Here is a 13,693-nt window from a genome sequence, read left to right as displayed (position 1 = left end):
GGGGGGGGTGGTGGTGGTGGTGGTTTGTTTCTACAGTTAATTTCTATGGTTTGAGAACAGGACAAGGTAGTCCTATGAAACTGCATCGTTAGGGGTGTGTATTTACTTCTGTTTTGGGGAAACAGATAGTAAAGCAGAACCCCAGCAAAGCAAGACTCAGGCAGGTCTTTAAACAGTTTGAAGTTCGCAGTATGAAGTCTGGTCTGACGCCTAGCCAGTCTCCTGCTCTCCGGTCTTCGGAAGCTCGCGATGAGCCTCTTCCTGAAAGGAAGAGCTGTAAACTTCGAATCACTGAACCTATGGTGTCCCAGAATGTTCCCTGGAGGCAAAGAAACAAAGTTTCGTCTCACATACTTTGGGCATGTTGCTAGGAGGGTCTATTCCTTAGAGGGACATTACGCTTGAGAAGGTGGAGGGTCAGCCAAGGTCAGGAAGACCCCCAACCGGGTGGATTGACACAGTGACTGCAGGAAATGGGCTCTAGTGTGTCAGAGTGTGAGGATGGCACAGGATAGGACAGGGCACAGATCTGTCCTAAGGGGTCGTTATGAGTCGTACTCGACTTGACAGCACCTAACAACAGCATACAAATATCTTGGAAGGGATCTACACACATGTATGCAATATCCTAGTTTAATGAGACAAAGAGTAAGTGTAATTTTGCTTGTCTAGTTCAATTGGTTGAGTATGAGACTCTTAATCTCAAAATCTTGGTTTCGAGCCCTACATTGTGTGTTCTTTTTAATCTCAGAAATGAGAATCATTAAAGAAATTTTTGTGACAAAAAAGCAGGAGAGGGAGTGAGTGTCGACATCATGGGCTGGAGTGAGCACCAAAAATTGTCCAGACAAGTCTGTTTCTGACTGTACCTAGAGTTGAAAAATTCACAGCACAGACCCCTCACTGACATTAGGGAAAGAGTAACCAGTAGGTAACCAGCTGACAAACTCTTACACCTCTAGTCACATGTCAACCTGATGACTTAACATCTATACAATCTGCCATCTCTCCATGTTCGCCAAATTTTAGGCCTTTCTGCTCACTAGATCCACCTGGGTATAGTGGAATAGTTCAAAAGGAAAAGAAAATGGTGGATTTGCTGGCCAGGAAGTGTGACTTTATAAGAATGAGGAGACCAAGGGGACTCCAAGCCATCCCAGGAGGTATTCATAAATATCAGAGCCATAGTTTACAAGATGATTTAGAGGTTATAGGATTTGGCAACCGCACAGCCTTTGTAGGGTAGGAATTTCTAGCCAGGAACACATGCCCTATTTAATCTAAGATTCTCACCTTAAATTTTTTTTTCCCTTTTCTAGCCATTCTAATTTTCAGCATATTCTCTCTTTTTTTTTTTTATTTTAAAAGTCAATCTTTTGTAAAATGTTCATTTACAAATTACAGAGTCTTGTGCCTCTCCCAATAATGTCTTCCCCCCCCCCCTTTATTTTGAAACACTGCTGACAAGAGATACAAGTCCTTGGAAAAAGGTATCATGCTTGGAAAAACCAAGGAAAGAGAGCAAACTCCTTAGCGAGATGGATTGACACGGTACTGTAACAATGGGCTTGAGCCTATTGAAGATTGTGAGAATGACTCAGGATAGTGCAAGGTTCAGGTCTGTTGTTCATAGGGTCCCTTCCTATAAGTCTTCGATTCTATGGCATCTAACAACAGTGTGAACATCTTTACTTTACCAACTTTGCCATGAAATTCTTGACTTCAATAGAAATTTATGTTTTTATTTTGACTGTTTCAACATTTTTGCAAATTCCACTTGTCTTCAATTCCTTTTTTTCAGTAGAAGTCACTTCCACATACACCCAGGACTGTAGAGAAATCACTGATTCTAAATAAACCTGATCTGTTGAATTTGCTGAGCAAGAGAGAGAATAATTTTTATAGTCTCAGAAATGTATCAAAGAGGGAAAAAAATGCAACTGATGTAGAGGCACCCAACTCAATCACTAACCCAAGGGGGAACTGTTCCCATCAATAACATCCACAATGTTATTATCGGTGTTATGTGCCATCAAGTTGCCTGCAACGCATTGTTGTTGTTGTTGTTATGTGCTGTCGAGTGGCTTGCGACTCATAGCGACCCTATGTACAACAGCCCTAAACTCTGCTCTATCCGGTGTCAATCGCAGTTTCTGACGCACCCATCCCGATTACTCCAGTCACTGAATCAATCCACCTCATAGAGGGTCTTCCCCTCCTGCGCTGTCCCTCCACCCTCCCAAGCATGATGTCCCTCTCCAAGGATCTGTCCCTCCTTACAACATGTCCAAAGTTTGTCAGACAAAGCCCCAGAATACTTGCCTCCAAGGAGTAGCCTGGTTTAACCCTCTCCAGAATGAATCTGTTTTCTTGGCAGTCCATGGTACATTCAATACTCTTCTCCAGCACCACAGCTCAAAGGCATCAATTCTCCTTCTGTCCTCCCTAGTCATTGTCCAACTCTCTGATGCATAACAAGTGATTGCAAAGACCATGGCCTGTATCAGACGCACCTTAGTCTCCAGAGACACACCGTTGCTCTTGAGTACTTTAGAGAGGTTCCTAACAGCAGACTTTCCCATCGCAATACGTTTTTTGATTTCCTGACTGCTGGTGCCAAGAGTGTTGACCGTGGAGCCAAGCAAGCTGAAGCTGTGAATAATGTCAATCTCTTCGCTATCCATCCTGATGCTGCCAATTGGTCTAGTGGTGAGATCTTTGTCTTCTTGACATTGAGCCACAGTCCATAGTAAAGGCTGTAGTCCTTGACCCTCTGCAGCAAGTGCATGAGGTCCTCCTCAGTTTCAGCAAGCAGGGTTGTGTCATCTGCATAACGCAGAATGTTAATAGATCTTCCACCAATCTTGACCCCACATTTCTCCTCATAGAGCCCGGTGTCTCAAATAATCTGCTCTGCATACAGATTGAAAAGGTATGGAGAGAGGACACATCCCTGGCGTACACCCTTCCCAATTTTGAACCATGCAGTGTTACCCTGCTCTGTTCTGATGACTGCCTCTTGGTCCAAGTATAGGTTTCACATGAGCATGATTAATTGTTCTGGTATTCCTATTCTTCTCAGAGTCAGCCACAGTTTGTTATGATCTAAGCAGTCAAACGCCTTTGCATAATCAATGAAACACAGATATATAGCGACCCTGTATATAGAACAGCTCTGAACCCTGCCCTGTCCTGAGCCAGTCTCACTAAATTGGCACACCTACCCTCATTGCCCCAGTTACTGTATCAATCCATCTCATCCAGGGTCTTCCTCTTCTGCACTGTCGCTGTTCCTCCACCCCTCTGAGCGTGATGTCCTTCTCTAAGAATCGGCCCTCCTGGCCACATGCCCAACGTATGTGAGACAGAGCTTCAGAATTCTAGCCTCCAAGGAGAAACTAAGTTTTACCCTAAGACAGACCTCTTTGTTTTCTTGGCAGTCCATGTTATTTTCAAGACTCTTGTCCAGCACCACAGCTCAAAAGCATCAATTCTTCTTCTGTCATTAGTCATTTCCAGCTCTCTAATGCATAGCGGGTAATTACAAAGACCATGGCCTGGATCATGTGCACCTTAGTCTCTAGACTGACATCCACAATACAAAACCTGTTTTCATGAGGTTAGACATGCTCCCACACTCATACTTCTAATAATTCTAATACCAACTATCTCTATCAGAGCTGTCACTATTCTATGTCTGGCTCCAATAATCTATAGCAATGACCATATAGACCTCACAGAATCATCCCCACAATTATGGGGTTTTTGTGGTGGTAGACTTTTGAAAATGGGGTTTCTATTCATTGCCTTCGCCCCTTCCTTCTGGGGGTGTGGTCTCCATCTACCTAAACTGCAGACACATGGTTCACCATTGATTAGTATCTTCAACAGCTGTAAGGCTAACATAAAAGAGAGAATGAAACTTATTGTAGAGAGTCTGTGGCAAGGCATAACCTGATGTAGCCTTGGAGATGGAGTCAGAGTTAAAGGTTTTGCTTTTTGGATGACTGAAGGAAGAATCAACTTATGACTGCTATAAGATAGTAAGATGAAACCAAAGGCTTCTTGCATTTTTGTTCCTGGGCTGAACTTGGACTTTTACTTGTTGACTAAGAAGCTGTCTAAACTAATTGAGGAATTGTGTGTTGTTGTTAATCTGGCTTGAGGCTGCTGTTCACTAAACCTGGACTTCACTGTTTGACATCCTTTGCCTCCCCCATCCTCTAACCTACTTCCCAATTATAAACTCCACAACTGAGAATCAAGTCAAGTCTATTGGTCAATTTGTAGCATACCTCAGTTCCAGTGATTAGTGGAAGGAAATGCCAGAGTGTAGGGGGGCATGTTTGATCTTATAGGAATTAGTGGGTTTTTAAATTTTTTTAAATTTTATTTTATTAATTTTAAGGAACATTTACAGAGATTTTGCATTTCCTTTCATTCATTGTTGCACTATTTTCTCTACCCTCCCACCAGTTCGTTCCTCTCTTTTTTTTCCTTGAAAGTCTGTTTTAATTGTCCCATTGCCACAGTGCTTGTCAAAGCCAGTTCTGATTAATCTCCTTTGTCAGTGTGTCCTTTGCCATTCCCTATCACTCCTCCCTGAGAGAGATTTCACCCTGATTACTGTGGATGTTGGTGGTGGAAACAAATTTTCCCCATGGAATGAATAGAGGTTAAATTCAGGCCGTCCCCACATCACCCTTGCCCCTATTACAGATTTATTAGAGAAGTTAACAAGTTTTAATTCAGGCTGAAAACAAGATGAAATTCCTCAGGATAGCTTCTCAAGCATTTTCTCAATACTTCTGACATTTAGCCTCAGTGCTTAGATCAGTGTTGGAAAGCTTACTTAGTTCCACTAACTGTGGTGTCTTCCCTACCCCCAGTCCTCCAGCTTCAGTGAAAGCCTCTGGCCCAGATTCTGACTCTGGCTCTGTCTCTATGGGCAGCAGTTCCAAATTAGCTCTGTTTCAGAAAGGTCTCTGATTCTCCGCTGCAGCTCCCACTCTCATCTAGGTCACAGTCCAACTGGTGTAGGTATCTCTGGCCATGAAGGACACTCGCTGAATTCCTTGCTCTGTCTTCTTTGTTGGTAGTGAGTTTCCCACCCTCACTAACCCTGTCACTAACCCTGCTCAGTGTAAACTTGATAGGATGACAGGATTGACCAATTGCTCATCAATAGTCAACACACTGTATTCAAATCTGGAGTTGCAATGCTGAGAGTTTCTATGGGCAAAATCGTGAATGATCTTGGAAGCATCAAAAGAAGGTGGAAGGAATACACAGTCACTATACAAAAAACAAACAAACAAAAAAAAAGGTTGATACTGAAAAATTTCAAGAAAAACTAAATTAATAAGAGCCGATGTAATGAAGGAAGAAGTTCAAGCTGCACTGCAGGCACTGGAAAAAAGTAAGTCTCCAGGAAGCTATGGTTACTTTTTGACATGATTCACAGAGATGCAGCCCTGGATGTGTTCACTGATCATTGTTAGGAATCAACACTACGATAGATAAAAAAAAAGATTTAAATTGTCAACAATTTCATTTTATTTGGATCCACAATCAACACTCGTGAAATCAGCAGTCAGGCAAGTCTGCTGTCAAACACCTCTCCAAATTACTGAGGAGTAATGATGCCAGTTTGAAAACTAAGTTCTGCATGGTTCATGATTCAGTTAGCTATGCAAAATCGCTTGCTATGCATCTGAGCTAGACAATGAATAAGCATGACAGAAGGCTTGATGCTTTTGAGTCAGGATATTAGAGAAGAGCACTGACCATCCCAAGGACAGGCAAAAGAACAACAGGTATGTTTTGGAGTAAGTACAGATATGTCTTGGAGAAAGTGCAGAGACTGCTCCTCCTTGGAGGTAAGAATGGCGAATCTTCACTTCACATACTTTGGGCATGTTGCTAGGAGAAGTTATTCCTTGGAAAGAGACATTATGCTTGGAAAAGTGGAAAAAGAAGACCTTCAATGAACTGAATTGATGCAGTGACTACAGCATAGGCTCAAGTGTGTCAGAGATGATGAGAATGGCAAAGGGTTCAGATCTATTGTTCTTAGAGTCACTAAGAATCATACTTGACTCAATGACACTAACAGCAACAAACCAGCCATGTAATAAAAATCAAAGACATGTAACAGCAACAACCCTGTCATGTAACAAAAGTCAAGACCTCAGGAAGCCATTTTGAACAGTAAACCCACTATACCGTAAGGGGAGAAGAATTACTAGTAGGGCTTGGGATAGGTATATTTTATATAATACCCTCAGAGAGTGCTCTGGGAAAAGATTGATCAGAGCTTCCAAATAAGGCAGAATTCCTAGTACAGTCAGAATGCCTGAATCTTGGGGCAAATATTTTTATCATTACTTGAAACAAGCTGAATATGACATTTTGCTTAGCCCAAAACGTTATGGGTTTGTTTGCCATTATAGTTTCAGAGAGTTGTTTCTTACCATTTTTACTTGAACTAGAAAATATTTTTTTCTTTTTTAAATTGTGATTTAAAGAAAGTTTACAGAAAGTTGAATTTTTATTCACTCATTGTTGCACATTTTCCTTCCCCTGCCCCCCGTTCACGTAAAAAAATTTACTCATTGTTGCATAATTTTCACTTTCCCCCCTAGAAAACGTTTTTAAAGATGCTGTCTTCTTCATGAAAGGAAAAGCAAAGAGGACAGGCCTTTTCTCTCTGTCTCACAAGGCAAGGGCATGATGGTCTTTACTTTCCCCTCCTTTCTGCCCCTTCTATTGCTGCTGCTGCCTGATCAACTTGGGGATGCTCTTGGGAGTAAAAGACCCACACTGTTGCAGGCACAAACATGCAAAACGTTCTTCAGTTCAGACTTTTACCAAAAGAACATGAACTCTGATATAATCTATGATCTTTTCCCAACTACGATGAGCCACAGAGCAAGAAGAGAATCTCTAATTGACACTGTAGATAGATTTCTCAAGAAGTCTATCAAGAAATCAGGGAATGTAAGGGAGTCAGACAGCGACAGAGAGGACTTGGAAACACAGCAGTTCAATGGCTCATACAAGTGACCAGAGATTAGTGATGGTGGTAGCCAAAGGGATAAGGAAGGTGGGGTGCATGATTAGTGCTAAGGATGGGTTCTGGAGCAAAAATTGAAAGTCAAAGATGAGAGAAGCAATCAATCAGCCTTGATCAGTTTGGGTGCGAGAAGCTGGGACACCTAAGAGTCCAAGTGTGAGTTTGAGGCTTGAATCATTGCTAGAGCTACAAATGTGGGGTTAGGTAATAGGTACTACTATAAGTCAGGATGTGACTCTCCAGAAATATGACCTCAGTTAAACAGAAGAAGCAGAAGGAAAGCAGTGAACAAATCTTCCCCTAAGGCAAAAGGTGCCGGTGCACCACAACAAGATAAAGGTAAATAATCCAATAGAAAAATGGGCACAGGATATGAACAGGCACTTCACCGAAGATGACATTTAGATGGCTAACAAACACATGAAGAAATGCTCAAAATCCCTAGCCCTAAGAGAGATGCAAATTAAAACAACTATGAGATATCATCTCACCCCAGTCAAAATAGCAAAATTTAACAGAACATCAAGCAACAAATGCTGGCGAGGTTGTGGAGAAACTGGAACCCTGATTCACTGTTGGTGGGAGTGTAAAATGGTGCAACCCCTGTGGAAAGCAGTATGGCGCTTTCTCAAAAAGTTGCAAATAGAGATACCATTTGACCCAGCAATTCCACTACTGGGAATATACCCTGAAGAGACCATAGCTGACATCCAAGCAGATATATGCACACCCATGTTCATTGCAGCTTTGTTCACAATAGCAAGGAGTTGGAAACAACCTAAGTGCCCATCAACAAACGAATGGCTAGAGAAGCTGTGGTATATTTGCACAATGGAATACTATGCTGCATTAAAAAACAAGGAACTCATGCAATATTATTCAAAATGGTTGACTCTGGAGAACATTATGCTGAGTGAAATATCCCAGTCACAAAAGGACAAATATTACATGATGCCACTGTTGTAGAATGGGACTGTCCTTGGGGTTAGGGAGACACTGAGTAAGATGGGTTCAATAATGTATACTGCACTGAAACAGAGGAGGGAGAGAACCGTCTAAAAGAGAGATGTAACTGGGTATTTCTGTCATCACAGGAGACTAAAGCGAGGGCTGCATGGTGGAGGGGACTGGGGGAGGGCTTGGAAAACAATTAAAGAATCTTTTCTTTTACTTTTCCATAATTTTTGGACTCATGTACTTATAACTTGTTAGTCAAATTTGTGTCTTCTAGGTTGCAACACCCCATGATACATCTTGAAGGATATGTACATGTACAGCCAAGCACAATCAATAAGAGTGCATCTGAATTCCAAAATCAATCTCCATAATAGTCTATGTGTTTCCTACTGCCAAAGGGGCCCTTTAGAGTAGTGAGAGAAGATCTTCACCCTGAAACCCACAGCGTCCCTTTTCAGCAGGAAGTAGCTAAGAGAATACGCCGTCCCCTTTTCCTTATGACTCAGGGTGAAGTCTCTCTCAGGGAGGAGTGATAGGGAATGGCAAAGGATACACTGACAAAGAAGATTAATCAGAACTGGCTTTGACAAGCACTGTGGCATTTGGACAAGAACAAACTGGGAGGAGGGTAAAGAGAATAGTGCAACAATGAATGAGTGGAAGCCCAAAATCTCTGTAAATGTTTATGAAAATTAATAAAATATAATTATAGAAAAAAAAAAAAAGGTGCCGGTGTTAGGGTCTGGCAAGTCAACTATGAGTCATAGTAGTCTATGAACAACAGATCTGAACCTTGCTCTATCCTGCATCACTGAGTGGAGGGAGACGTGCAAAAAGAAAGGAGAAATCCATATAGCTAAATTCAGCCCATGGTCCAGTCAAGAAAAATTGCAGAATCTGGGATTGGACACCTTTGCAGGTCCTTGGTGACTTCAGCCAGAGAATTAGACTTGGTCAAAGCAGGGTCTCACCTCATACCTGTGTGATTGTTGTTGTTGTTAGGTGTCATAGAGTTGAGTATGACCGACAGTGACCCTATGAACCCTGTCCTATCCTGCGCCATCCTCACAATCTCTGAAACACTGGAGCCCATTGCTGCAGTCACTGTGTTAATCCACCTGGTTGAGGGTCCTTCCTCTCTTTAGCCATCCGTCCCCCTTCCCAAGCATGAAGTCCATCTCCAAGTAATAGTCTCTCCTAGCAATAAGCCCAAAGTATGTGAGATGAAGCTTTATCATGTTTTCCTCCAAGGAGCACTCTGGCTGCACTTTCTCCAATACATACCTGGATAGAGAGAGTCATAGACTTCAAGGATCAAGACCTAGCAGGTTTAAACCTTTGTCCCAATTCCTGACTGCCAAGTATTCAGAAATCAGCAGTAAGCAACAGAGAAACATTTTGCATTATTAAACAATTGATGTTGCTGTTATAAGGTGTCACCTGACCTAGTTTTACAGGGACCCCTATGTATAACACAATGAAACACTGATTCTGAGCCATACTTACCAATCATTGCTATGTCTAAGTGCTTTTTTGAAGCCACTGTGTGTGTCTATTGATGGATTTATAGTAAAACAACTTACACTGATATGGGGTGTCATCAAGTTGACTATGACTTATAGTGACCCTGTGTCTTGCCACATCGTCATTATCTCTGATATACTTGAGTCTATTGTGACTGTCGCTTTGTCAAACCATCTTGTTGAAGGTGAAGCTCTATTGTTCTGACCCTCCACCTTTCCCAGCATGATGTGTCTTCCAAGACTGACCCCTCCTGACAACATACTAAAAGTATATGAGATGAGGTTTCACCACCCTTGCTTATAAGGAGCCCCTTGTTGCACTCCTCCCAGACAGATTTGTTTGTTCTTTTGACAGTCCATGGGATGTTTAGTACTCTTCTTCAACACCTCAAGTCAAAGGCATCGATCGATTCTTTTTCTGTCATCCTTAGTCCTTGTCCAACTTTCAGATGCATAACAAGTTATTAAAAATCCGGTGGGGATCTGGAAAGACAAGGTAATGGTGAGCATAGTTCAATGTTGTTTAATATCATAAAATATAATGAATGGGAATGATTGTGTGAAACATAATGTGAATGAAGGATAGTGTGAAACACAATGTATATGACCTTTGTAAGCAAACTAATATGAAATAAAAAGCTTTTTAAAAATTTATATATCTTTAAAAAGGCAATGACTTGAATCAGGTGCACCTTAGTCTTTAAACTGACATTCTTGCTTTTTAACACTTTTAAAAGATCCTTGAAAAGCAGCTTTTCCCAATGCAACATGTCTTTTGATGTCTTGCCTACCGCTACTATGGATATTGATTGTGAATCCAAGTAAGATGAAATCATTGACAACTTCAGTCTTTTCTCCATCTATCAGGGTGTGGCCTAATTGGTCCAGTGGTGAAAATTTTGTTTTCTTGATGTTGAGATGTAACACATATTGAAGGCTCTAGTCTGATCTTCCTCAGTAAGCACTTCGTCTTCTTCACTTTCAACAAGTTGTGTCATCTGCATAATGTAGATTGTTGATTCGTTCTTCAATCCTGATGCCATACTCTTCTTCATGTAGTCCTGCTTCTCGAATGATTTGCTGAGTGTACAGATTGTATAGTATGGAGGAAGTCTAAAGCCTTGATAGGAACCTACCCTGATTTTAATTCATGCAGTGTTACCTTGTCCTGCTTGGACAACTGCTTCTTGGTAAATGTATAGTTTTCACATGAGCACTATTAAGTGTTCTGAGATTCTCATTCTTTTCAGTGTTATCCATAATTTGTTATGATCTACACAACCAAATGCATTTGCATAGTTAATAAAACATAAATTAACATCTTTCTGGTATTGTTTGCTTCCAGCCAAGATCCATCTGACATCAGCAATGATAGGATATCATTAATCATTATCATTATCACTAATCTGAATCCAGCTTGAATTTAATTTGCATATGTGTAGATCTAGGCATAACATGCATTAAGCCTCATCTCAATTCTTTACACTAAATATTGAGTGCTAAGATTGATAGATTTCAATTTTAGAAAAACTCAAATGATCTCATTAAAATGTCAATGTTTTAAGAAAAATGTTCAGGGAAAAGCCTGGGTAATGCAACACATAGTGATACAGTATTGTGATTATCTTTTGGATTCAAATTGCATTTAAGAATTTTCCTGCACTGAAAGTAGCAGACAGTTTAAGATTTAGACATTAGGAAGTCTGAATCTTGATACAATTTCAAAGAAACTAATTTACTTAAAAGTAAAAAAAGAAAAATGCTCAGTATTCTTTTAAAATATTGAATTAAAATTTTTATTAATGTTAATTTTGCCCGTTCATAATTTTGTATAACTTAAAAATATTTAATTTTCTTTAAAATACATATAAAAGAATTTAATTTTATTATATTCACTTGAATTAAATTTATATTTTAAAAATTCTATATTTTGTTTACAGTACCTTAAACCTATTTACTTTTTATTTTTTAAAATCTTTTAGATGGTGTTAGTGATCGGAGCACAAATGTGTGAAAATTTAAATCTTTTGGCGGTCTTTTCAGAAGAGAAAGATTATCTAGAGAGGATTCTTCAGTTTACTCTCTCCCTTTTCGAGGTCCATTGATTTAATTGACTCTTATTAAGCAACAAACGCTACTTTGACGAATATAATTATGTTGAAACACAGAAGACCTAAAATCTGGGATAGTTTGGTTTTAAAACTCCAATTTAGAAGACAGAGATGGGAAAGATGCCGGTGCAATGAAGACACATTCTATAGAGTCCAGAGAAGAGACAACCACCATCGGTTTCCGTAGTGTAGTGGTTATCACGTTCGCCTAACACGCGAAAGGTCCCCGGTTCGAAACCGGGCGGAAACAGTACCAAACTTTTACTTTTTGAGGCTATTTTAAGAATGATCGCTTATATTTGATCTGTTGACTTTGCAATGTATGTAAATAATCACGTATTCATTTTACAATCATTTTATCCCTTTTCCTAAATTTTTTTCAGTCTTTAACAATTTACTGCAATATGATCCAGGCCTCGGAATGTGGATGTTAAGAAAGCCGTATACATGATGAGAACCTGGGTTCAAAGAGTTTAAAACCCTGGCAAATCAAATACAACTGCCAGCAACCAAGAGCGGGAATGCCACGCAATGATGAAATGAAAAAGACAAAGAGGGAAAGGACAGGACACGCTGAAACATTCAAGAGAGAAACAGTCAAGAATGCAGCGTTCTGCTCTGGTCAGCAAATTGCTGTTGTTGACTCTGAGGCTGGTTTTCTAGATCAAATCAAGTCATCGGTAATGACTCGCTCCCGGCGGCTGCCGCCACGAAAACCACGGAGCGGAGGAAACCTCCAGAGCGCGGAGGCACCATCCACCCGCTGGTGCGGCCACCTCCTCCCCTCCCGGCTGCGTCTTACGCTCCTCCCACTCGATTGCAGTCCCACCTCTTGTCTTCAGGCCTCCAACTGTGCGTCCTCAGAGGTGCTGAGAGCAGTCTTTGAGACTGGCAGCCAAGCCCTTCACCACTCCACACTGGCAGCTGTGGGGATAGGGCCGGTGTAACGACATCTCCAGAGATAGCTTCTCCTCCGGTAAAGGGGAAAAATGCAGTAAAGACGCCGGGGAACCTCAACCCCAGAGCCACCAACCCAGAGCTCCTAGGTGGGGAGATTTCGGAAGAAATCCCCACATTGTGGACTCCTGCAGCCGCAGTCTGTTTTCACGGTTGGGAAATGGACTCATGCTTTCAAATAACTACAGTCTTCAATAGGGGCTACACCTCCACATAAAGAAAACAAAAATTCTCACCACTGGACTAACAGGCACATCATGATAGGTTGAGAAAGATTGAAACTGCCAATGATTTCGTCTTCCTTGGATCCATATCAATAACCTTGGTACCAGCAGTCAGATCACAAGATGTATTGCATGGGAAAAAAATTTAAAAAAATAAGATGTATTGCATGGCAAAATCTACAGTCATAGACCTCTCCAAATAATTGAGTAGCAATGATACAATTTGAGGACTACAGTGCGCCTGATTCAGGCCATGGTCTTTTCAATCACTTGTTATGCATCTGAGAGCTGGACAATGAATAAAGATGACTCAAGAATTGATGCCTTTGAGTCGTGGTCTGAATATCTCATGAACTACCAAAAGAACAAACAGATATGTCTTGAAGAAAGGACAGCCGGAGTCTTCCTAGGAGGCAAAGACGACAAAGCTGCATCTTACATACTCTGGGCATGTTTTTAGGAGAGGCTATTTCCTGGAGAGGGACATCATGCTTGAAAGATGGAGGTTTGGTGAAAGAGAGGAAGACCATCAACCAGGTGACTGAAACTGAATGCTGTAATGAGCTATAGTATGTAAAATGATGAAGATGACACAAAATAGGACGGGGTTGGGATCTGTTATTCATAGAGGTGCTACAAGTCATAACTAAACTCGATGCCATCTAACAGCACCAGCATTGTTGCTGCCACTGAGTAAATCCATCACATTAAAGATCTCTTTTTCACTGACTCTTTACCAAGCTTGAAAGAATTGATTGACCTTTTTTTTTTTAAATTTTATTAGTTTTAATGAACATTTACAGGGATTTTGGGTTTTCATTCCTTCATTGCTGCACCATTCTCTCT

General features: G+C 40.9%; 1 non-coding gene across 1 annotated transcript; it reads left to right on the top strand.

The window, feature by feature from the left end:
* Nucleotides 1-11,843: 11,843 nt before the first annotated feature.
* TRNAV-AAC lies at nucleotides 11,844-11,916 on the top strand. Its single transcript has one exon. It is a non-coding gene; the product is annotated as a tRNA-Val (tRNA).
* Nucleotides 11,917-13,693: the final 1,777 nt, after the last annotated feature.

Source organism: Elephantulus edwardii, unplaced genomic scaffold (genome assembly GCF_000299155.1).
Source record: "Elephantulus edwardii isolate Elephantulus edwardi_28Jun2011 unplaced genomic scaffold, EleEdw1.0 scaffold00221, whole genome shotgun sequence".
NCBI lineage: Eukaryota > Metazoa > Chordata > Mammalia > Macroscelidea > Macroscelididae > Elephantulus > Elephantulus edwardii.
Note: the sequence above shows the minus strand (reverse complement) of the source record. Positions and strands in the feature narration are given on the sequence as shown.